The following is a 9661-nucleotide window of genomic DNA, read 5'->3' on the forward strand; positions in this document are numbered from 1 at the left end:
GGGATACTGCATCAATCGCTCAGGCAAAGAAAAAGAAAACACGACGAAAGAGATCGCTTAATGCCACGAGCTCCAAGCCCAGTTCAAAGACTAACATAGGGACAGGAGACAACCCTGTGTATATGAATGATCTTGAAGATGATTCTGATTCAATAGAAACCATGGGGACCAAAGCCACTACCTTAAAGGAGGAACCCACTCGGGAGCTCAATGAAGGAGAATCAAGCGAGTACATAAATAAGGGAAAACAGAAGGAAACTTCCTCGGTCCCACAACCAAGTCAGTTAATGCCCTCTCGACCACCCAAACTGACTGAGACTCCCCAAGACAAGCCACGTGGGCCAAAAACCCTCAAGAAAAAGATTGGAACTTACCCAAACCCAGCTGAGGAGATTGAACAAGTGCAACACTTAAGGGGTTTGGTGGAAGAAACACAAAGAGAACTGGAGCCAAACCCGAGAAAAATCAAAATTCCTGACACAGTGTTTCCTACGCAAGTTCAGCCTCACCGGAACCATAAACTGTTAGCTATACCTAGTAACTCAAATTTAGGAATTTTGGGAAATATGCACAATTTTGGGACAATTCTTTGTTAGATCCAATATAATGTTTACTGTGCGATATGCAAGATTTATTATTGGATGTTCTCAACAAGCATTCTTTGTTGTTAGATCCAATACAATGTTTACTGTACGATCTGCAAGATTTATTATTGGATGTTCTCAACAAGCATTTGAATAATGCGATATGATTTATATACTATTGTACATTTGTAACAAGTGTATATGATGTTGGTGGTGGGATGTAAATTTGCCTGCACACCAGGAATTAAGCTTGTTTATATCACATAGCCTCCAGTTGACCATCAAATACAGAAATTTTAACAAAGAAAGGATATTCAATGTAACTTTAAGTTGTAAGAAAGTCTAGGTGATAGAATTAAAAAGATCACCATCTGTATTGAATCAAAATTCTTGAACAATGGGTGAACCATAACACAAGTAAGTAGGAATAGAGAGGGAAGCTAGGATAATCCAATAGAACAAGTGGGGTGTGGGTGAAGATGGGTATATAACCAAAAGTGAAAGTAACTATAATCAAAAGACCTGGGACCTAGGCCTGGGCTGGGGCCTGGGCTTGGTGGGCTTGGGCTTGGGGAATGAGCATTGTGCATTATATAGATTTTAGTTGAATTTTTAATCGCATAGTTTATAAGTATATTTGGGTGTATGAGAAAAATAGGAAAGAAAACAAGAAATCTCAAGTTCAAGGTCAAGCTCAAGGCTCGAACTTGAGTTTGAGCCTTGTCTATTACACAAGTGGGGAAACTAGCCTAATCCCATAGAACAAGTGGGGTGTGGATGAAGATGAGTATATAAGTATATTGGGTGTATGGGAAAAATAGGGAAGAAAACAAGAAATCTCAAGCTCAAGGCTCGAACTTGAGTTCGAGCCTTGTCTATTACACGTGGGGAAACTAGCCTAATCCCATAGAACAAGTGGGGTGTGGATGAAGATGAGTATATAAGTATATTGGGTGTATGGGAAAAATAGGGAAGAAAACAAGAAATCTCAAGCTCAAGGCTCGAACTTGAGTTCGAGCCTTGTCTATTACACAAGTGGGGAAACTAGCCTAATCCCATAGAACAAGATGAGTATATAAGTATATTGGGTGTATGGAAAAAATAGGGAAGAAAACAAGAAATCTCAAGCTCAAGGCTCGAACTTGAGTTCGAGCCTTGTCTATTACACAAGTGGGGAAACTAGCCTAATCCCATAGAACAAGTGGAGTGTGGATGAAGATGAGTATATAACCAAAAGTGAAAGTAACTATTATCAAAAGACCTGGGACCTGGGGCCTGGGCCTGGGCTTGGGCTTGGGCTTGGGGAATGAAACCGAAACCCAGCTTTCTGCCGGTCCGACCCGGCGCTCCTCCATCTTCCTCTCGCAAATCGATTCTCCTCATCCGGAACGGAGCCGAGTCCGCGCAAATCGAAGAATCCTCCTCTCGCCGCGCAGCTCTCCCCCCTTCCTCCTCCGTCGGCGCGCAGAACCCCCCCTCCCTTCCTCGGCGCAGCTCCGCCCTCTCTCCCCCCTTCCTCCTCCGTCGGCGCAGCTGCAGAACCCGCCCCCTCCCTTCCTCGGCGCAGCTCCGCCCTCTCTCCCCCCTTCCGTCGGCGCGCAGAACCCACCCCCTCCCTTCCTCGGCGCAGCTCCGCCCTCTCTCCCCCCTTCCGTCGGCGCGCAGAACCCCCCCTCCCTTCCTCGGCGGGCGCAGCTCCCCCCGCAGCCGCCCTCTCTCCCCCCTTCCTCCTCCGTCGGCGCACGAGAACCCCCCCTCTCCCGGCGGCGAGCAGAATCCCCCCCTCCAGCCACCCTTCCTCCGTCGGCGCGGCGCGCAGAACCCGGCCCTGACGGCCGCCCCCCCCCCAAAATTCAAATTCAAAAATTCGCAACGGCCGCCCCCCCCCCTAAAAATTCAAATTCAAAAATCCCCCCCCCCCCAAATTCAAATTCAAAAATTCCCCCCCAACGGAAATTCGAAATCCCCCCCCCAACGGAATTCCGCCCGCACCCCGAAATTCCCTGCCGACCCCTAAAATTTTTTCGCCTTCTCTCTCTCGAAAAAAAAATTGCCTTCCCCTTCAAACAACCAGAATCGTCCGACCTCGCCAAAAAAAACCTGCGCACCTGCCTTCGCCTTCCCTCGCAAAAAAAAACCGACCGACCTCCCGTTTCACCCATACAAAAACTGCGCGCCTTAGAGCAGATCTCTCGCAGCAAACTCTCCGCTCCCTGCGTTTCCAGCGCGCCCTTCGTTTCAAGCGCACCTTGGAGCAGATCCAGCCCTGCGTTTCAAGCGCACTTTCATTCAGATCAAGCCCTGCATTTCAAGCGCACCCTGGAGCAGATCTCCCTGCAGCCCTGCGTTTCTAGCGGTTTCTTTTCCTCGGATACCTCAAGCATCCGCCGTCAACATCAAGACTGTGCAACATCGGAGACTTCAGAAAGTAAGTCCTTCTTTAAATGATTGTCTACACTAATATAAACGCTTACTTGATTGCACGCTAAGTGTGTCATTTGTCGATCGTTGCTCGTCGTAGATTGTTTGCACCACTTGCTGCTCTCTTTTGTATCTTCACATACGTCGAGAACCTGTAAAACTGATCCAAGATAGACTCCACAACTTGGATATAGACTCCACCTTAAGGCTCGAACTTGAGTTGGAGCCTTGGCTCTCGATGCTAGTGTACACCGGCCTTAAGGCTCGAACTTGAGTTGGAGCCTTGGCTCTCGATGCTAGTGTACACTGGCCTTAAGGCTCGAACTTGAGTTGGAGCCTTTGTTCTTCAATCTACTAGTGTACACCGGCCTTAAGGCTCGAACTTGAGTTGGAGCCTTTGTTCTCCAATCTTAAGGCTCAAACTTGAGTTGGAGCCTTGGCTCTCGCCAACCTTAAGGCTCGAACTTGAGTTGGAGCCTTGGCTCTCGATGCTAGTGTACACCGGCCTTAAGGCTCGAACTTCAGTTGGAGCCTTTGTTCTCCAATCTAGTGTACACCGGCCTTAAGGCTCGAACTTGAGTTGGAGCCTTGGCTCTCGCCAACCTTAAGGCTCGAACTTGAGTTGGAGCCTTGGCTCTTGATGCTAGTGTACACCGGCCTTAAGGCTCGAACTTGAGTTGGAGCCTTGGCTCTCGATGCTAGTGTACAACCTTAAGGCTTGAACTTGAGTTGGAGCCTTGGCTCTCGACGCCGGTGTACACTAGCATCGAGAGCCAAGGCTCCAACTCAAGTTCGAGCCTTAAGGCTACACTAGATTGGAGAACAAAGGCTCCAACTCAAGTTCAAGCCTTAAGGTGTGTACACTAGATTGGAGAACAAAGGCTCCAACTCAAGTTCGAGCCTTAAGGCCAGTGTACACTAGCATCGAGAGCCAAGGCTCCAACTCAAGTTCGAGCCTTAAGGCCGGTACACCGGCCTTAAGGCTCGAACTTGAGTTGGAGCCTTGGCTCTCGATGCTCGGCCTTAAGGCTCGAACTTGAGTTGGAGCCTTTGTTAAGGCTCGAACTTGAGTTGGAGCCTTGGCTCTCGATGCTAGTGTACACCGGCCTTAAGGCTCGAACTTCAGTTGGAGCCTTGGCTCTCGATGCTAGTGTACACCGGCCTTAAGGCTCGAACTTGAGTTGGAGCCTTTGTTCTCCAATCTACCTAGTGTACACCGGCGGCCTTAAGGCTCGAACTTGAATTGGAGCCTTGGCTCTCGATGCTAGTGTACACGGCCTTAAGGCTCGAACTTGAGTTGGAGCCTTGGCTCTCGATGCTAGTGTACACTGGCCTTAAGGCTCGAACTTGAGTTGGAGCCTTTGTTCTCCAATCTAGTGTACACCGGCCTTAAGGCTCAAACTTGAGTTGGAGCCTTGGCTCTCGAACTTGAGTTGGAGCCTTGGCTCTCGCCAACCTTAAGGCTCGAACTTGAGTTGGAGCCTTGGCTCTCGATGCTAGTGTACACCGGCCTTAAGGCTCGAACTTGAGTTGGAGCCTTTGTTCTCCAATCTAGTACACCGGCCTTAAGGCTCAAACTTGAGTTGGAGCCTTTGTTCTCCAATCTACACCGGCCTTAAGGCTCAAACTTGAGTTGGAGCCTTTGTTCTCCAATCTACACCGGCCTTAAGGCTCGAACTTGAGTTGGAGCCTTGGCTCTCGCCAACCTTAAGGCTCAAACTTGAGTTGGAGCCTTGGCTCTCAATGCTAGTGTACACCGGCCTTAAGGCTCGAACTCGAGTTGGAGCCTTGGCTCTCAATGCTAGTGTACACCGGCCTTAAGGCTCGAACTTGAGTTGGAGCCTTGGCTCTCAATGCTAGTGTACACCGGCCTTAAGGCTCGAACTTGAGTTGGAGCCTTGGCTCTCGCCAGCCTTAAGGCTCGAACTTGAGTTGGAGCCTTGGCTCTCGATGCTAGTGTACACCGGCCTTAAGGCTCGAACTTGAGTTGGCTCTCGCCAGCCTTAAGGCTCGAACTTGAGTTGGAGCCTTGGCTCTCGATGCTAGTGTACACTGGCCTTAAGGCTCGAACTTCAGATTAAGCCTTTGTTCTCCATGCTAGTGTACTCTGGCTTTAAGGCTCGAACTTGAGTTTGAGCCTTTGCTCTCCATGCTAGTGCACCCCGGCCCCTTAAGGCTCGAACTTCAGATTGAGCCTTTGCTCTCCATGCTAGTGCACCCCGGCCCCTTAAGGCTCGAACTTCAGATTGAGCCTTTGCTCTCCATGCTAGTGCATCCCGGTCCCTTAAGGCTCGAACTCCAGTTTGAGCCTTTGCTCTCCATGATAGTGCATCCCGGTCCCTTAAGGCTCGAACTTCAGATTGAGCCTTTGATCTCCATGCTAGTGCACCCCGGCTCCTTAAGGCTCGAACTCCAGTTTGAGCCTTTGCTCTCCATGCTAGTGCATCTCGGTCCCTTAAGGCTCGAACTTCAGATTGAGTCTTTGCTCTCCATGCTAATGCACCCCGGCCCCTTAAGGCTTGAACTTAAGTTTGAGCCTTTGCTCTCCATGCTACCTCGGCCTTAAGGCTCGAACTTGAGTTGGAGCCTTTGTTCTCCATGCTAGTGTACACCGGCCTTAAGGCTCGAACTAGAGTTGGAGCCTTGGCTCTCGATGCTAGTGTACACTGGCCTTAAGGCTCGAACTTCAGATTGAGCCTTTGTTCTCCATGCTAGTGTACTCTGGCCTCTTAAGACTCCAACTTAAGTTCAAGCCTCCCATACATGGAACTTTGCCTTAAGCCTCAAACTTGAGTTTGAGCCTTGCCTCTCTATGCTAGCGTACCCCTAGCATATGAGTGCACAACTTGGATCTAGGCTCCACCTTAAGTCGAGCTTCTGTATAGATTAAGTAAATGCAAGTGAGGCTCTTGCTATTCAAGAAAATTTTTTGTAACATGCATTTTCTTAAGTTTGATAGGTTTTGATTTGATATGTAGCATTTAAATCCATTTTTTTCTAAGGTTTTGAAACTTTTTTTTGCTTCACAGGAATGGAAGCTAGCAGAGTGCCCGCTACCTCGCAACCACATGGTGCACCAATCTTTACTCTGGATGCTCTCGAAACAACAACTCAAGCTAAAAGTGTCACTCCTAGAATTAAGGTGGATAAAACCTTCGAATTGAGTAACAAAGAAGGAGTAAAATGGTTTGTGGATAGCTACGATGCTAGTGCAAACTTCAAAGGAGCCCTCCATTTGTTTTTGTCTCAAGGTGATACATCATATGGAGATATGGGGATTGTGGTAGGCGCTAAGGATGATGTGGATGCAAGAGCAAACCCATGCTTCACATGCACTGTATTGCCAGAAGGAGAAACTACAAAAGCAAATAAGTTTTGCTTATCATTGGAAACTTTTCACCCACAGCAGACATGACTGGCAGTAAACTAGAAAAGGACAATTGTATTGTAAAGTTAGGATTGAAGATCATTGACTTTTCCAATCAAGAAGACTCAAGGGTGGATAATGTGGAGGACCTGGTGAAAGCAGTGAGGCATGCAAAGAAGGCTTTGGATTCACGAAAAAAGTCCATACCTGAAAAGGAGACAACCACTCAAGTTAGGAAAATTGTGGAGAAAAAAGGCAGGGCCATAGTGAAGAGTGCACTTGAAGCATCTACAAATGCTGGTGCAACTTCTTCAAAACAAATTCTTTTCATCAGCAAGGTTGACAAGTTTGAGGCCATTGATAAGGTTCTCACAAAAAAATGTATTCATCTCTCAGGATCTAGTGGCCAAAATAGAGAATTCATCGACAAAGGCTTTATTGATGGTCTCATCACAAGGTTTTGTCCTGAACAGAGCTATGTTGTAGAGATATATTGTGGTGGAGTTGTGCTAGAGGAGAGCTTGCTAAAGAAGAGACGATGTATTGCTTTGTGCAAAGATGATTTGGAAGCAATGGCATTAGAATCAAAGTGCTCTGCTCTTTTAGATGGTCACCTGTCCTTGCAAGAGTGGTGTGGTGCAAGTGACGACACAAAAAAGCAAACACTAGATGATGCAGAAAAAGAGAACCTTCAAAATCTTCACATTGATGACCCACCAAGTACAGAGGACGAAGAGGAAGGTGATGATATTGACAACAAAAATGACATAGGTGATGATATTGACAACAAAAATGACATAGATGATGATAAAGAAGTTGGGGATGCTACAGACTTTGAAGATGCAGGGCAAAGGAATGAAGAGGACCAAGGGAATGATGCTCTATTCAATGAGGATGCCGAAGACAATTTTGAAGATATTGGAAGGCATGAAAATGATGATGAAGGTGGGAATGGTGATGATATATTAGATTCTGCAAAAGCCATGGAAGCTACAAATGTTGGGGTTTCTATGGACGTTGAGAAGATTGGGGATACAGATGTCAACAAGGCTTTCCATGCTCATAGCCCATCAAGCTCTCAACCAAAGAAAGGTAGAAAAGTGTATTGATAGTGCTTATTATGAATGTACAACGAATGGTGATCATTGAAAGGAGCTTATCAACAACTAATATTAGCATAGGTTTTGTTCAAAGTGTGGATTTGTTGAAATAATTATTTATCTTTTGATTAATACATTGGCTTTTTATCCTTTATTTCATGCCAACGTCTAGTACAAATGATGATGCACACTTACTATTAAGAAATTACTCCATATCCTAGTGTAGCAGTGAGGCTCAAAATTAAGTTTGAGCCTAATACAAATGATGACGCACACTTACTATTAAGAAATTACACTTACTCCATATCCTAGTGTAGCGGTGAGGCTCAAACTTAAGTTTCAACCGTACCTCCACTTATGTCCAACCTTGGGGATGTCTTCCAACACAAGGCACAATCTCAAGTTGAGCGATCTTTACGTTGCCCTTGTAAGTGAGGCTTAAACTCAAGTTTGACTCTTATGTTATGGTTCCTAATTCATTATGGTACATCAGTCGAAGTTTAGTAATCTAAGTTTGGATACAAAGTATATGTGTAGATATAAAAATGAATAGTATTGTATTAGCCTTGGTGTATTATTTAAATCCTAAAAGTAATAGCATTTTATTTTAATCTTACAGATATATACAAAGAAGGGAAAGACGAAGATAACATTGCTCAACTAGAACATCATCATGAAAGCCCTACTAGAGAGATCAACTCTCATGATTTAAATGCTAGAAATAATGAAGACAACATGGTGGAGGTAGATCACATCGATGATTTAGCTTTGCAAACATCTTCAAGGCCTTCAAGTGATAGGACTAAAGAGACTAAGGACATTCCTAATTTGCAAGTTAATGTTGAGGTTAGTGAGAATAAAGATAAAGTTAATGAAGAGCTTCAAGAGACTTTTGCAACCAAGGAGAGACAAGAAGAAATTGTTGAACAAATGGATGAGGCTACATATGCTACAAATAAAGGGAAAATAGTTGAAATCAAGGACTCTGTGTGTGGCAGAGGGTGTTGAAGAAATTGATGAGGCTACATATGCTACGAATAAAGAGAGAATAGTTGAAATCAAGGACTCTGTGGTGGCAGAGGGTGCCAAGAAACCTAAAGGTATATCTTTTTCAATAGGATGTTATTTAAGATGATTTATTCAGCAATTTTGTGTGTTAAAAAGTATGTTTCTCAGCGAGAGTTGTTTTTGCAGGTATAGCTACTTCTAACAATCACAAGTTAAGTACGCAAGAAATAGAGCAACGTGTTGAGGAGCTACGTTCCGATACACAAAAGAGTAGGCCTCTAGGAAGTTTATATTCTTTTGAGAGAGATGGAGATAGATTAGTATTTCAATCTTCACCAATCAATAGGGAAATGCAATCAAGTCTAGGAGCCATCATCATAGATGAGTATGGAAGCATGAAACGAAAGTAAACTTGTGGATGTTTTGTTGTAATTAGCTCTCATTGATAATATAGGATCACTTGTTTTAATATTGTTAAGTATGTAAACACATTAAAGTGTTATCATTCTTCTGTATTGTATGCAGAAAATATTCCTCGTGCAATCACCATAAAGAAACATGCACTTATACTTGATCTTAATGGAGTTTTACTCAACAAGGAAGAGAAGAGGCATCCACAAACAAATTGTATTCGAATTGATATTGGTCGCACCACAGTTGTTATTCGCCCCGGGTGTTTTGAATTTTTGGATGAGATTTGCCAGTACTTTCATGTTGGTATTTGGTCCACCATGCTACACAAGAATGTTTGTGCCTATGTAAACACTCTTGAACAGTATGCACATAAGAAATATCATTTCTTTATGGTGTGGGGACAAGAAGAATGTTATATCCATAATCTTCGAAAAGTGTATAGGCCAGATAAGCCTACTGTTGAGGCTATGTTTAAACCTTTACTCAAGGTTTGAAATCAGTTCCAAGATATTTGCAATAAGAAGAATACATTGCTTATTGATGATAGCCCTTTCAAGGGATGTGTTAATCCAAAAGACAACTGTCTCTTCCCTGAAAGTTTTCAAGGAGGGCACGACTACGTACTGTGCAATGACCTTCTACCCTACCTTTTAAATCTAAATAATACAAATGACATTAGGTCTATTATTTTGCTTAATCAGCTAGGTCAATCTCCTATCACACATGGCCATAATTTATTTATCGATTTTCAAGATGTACTGGAAGAA

Source organism: Cibotium barometz, chromosome 24 (genome assembly GCF_041138505.1).
Source record: "Cibotium barometz isolate CiBa-2024 chromosome 24, ASM4113850v1, whole genome shotgun sequence".
Classification (NCBI taxonomy): domain Eukaryota; kingdom Viridiplantae; phylum Streptophyta; class Polypodiopsida; order Cyatheales; family Cibotiaceae; genus Cibotium; species Cibotium barometz.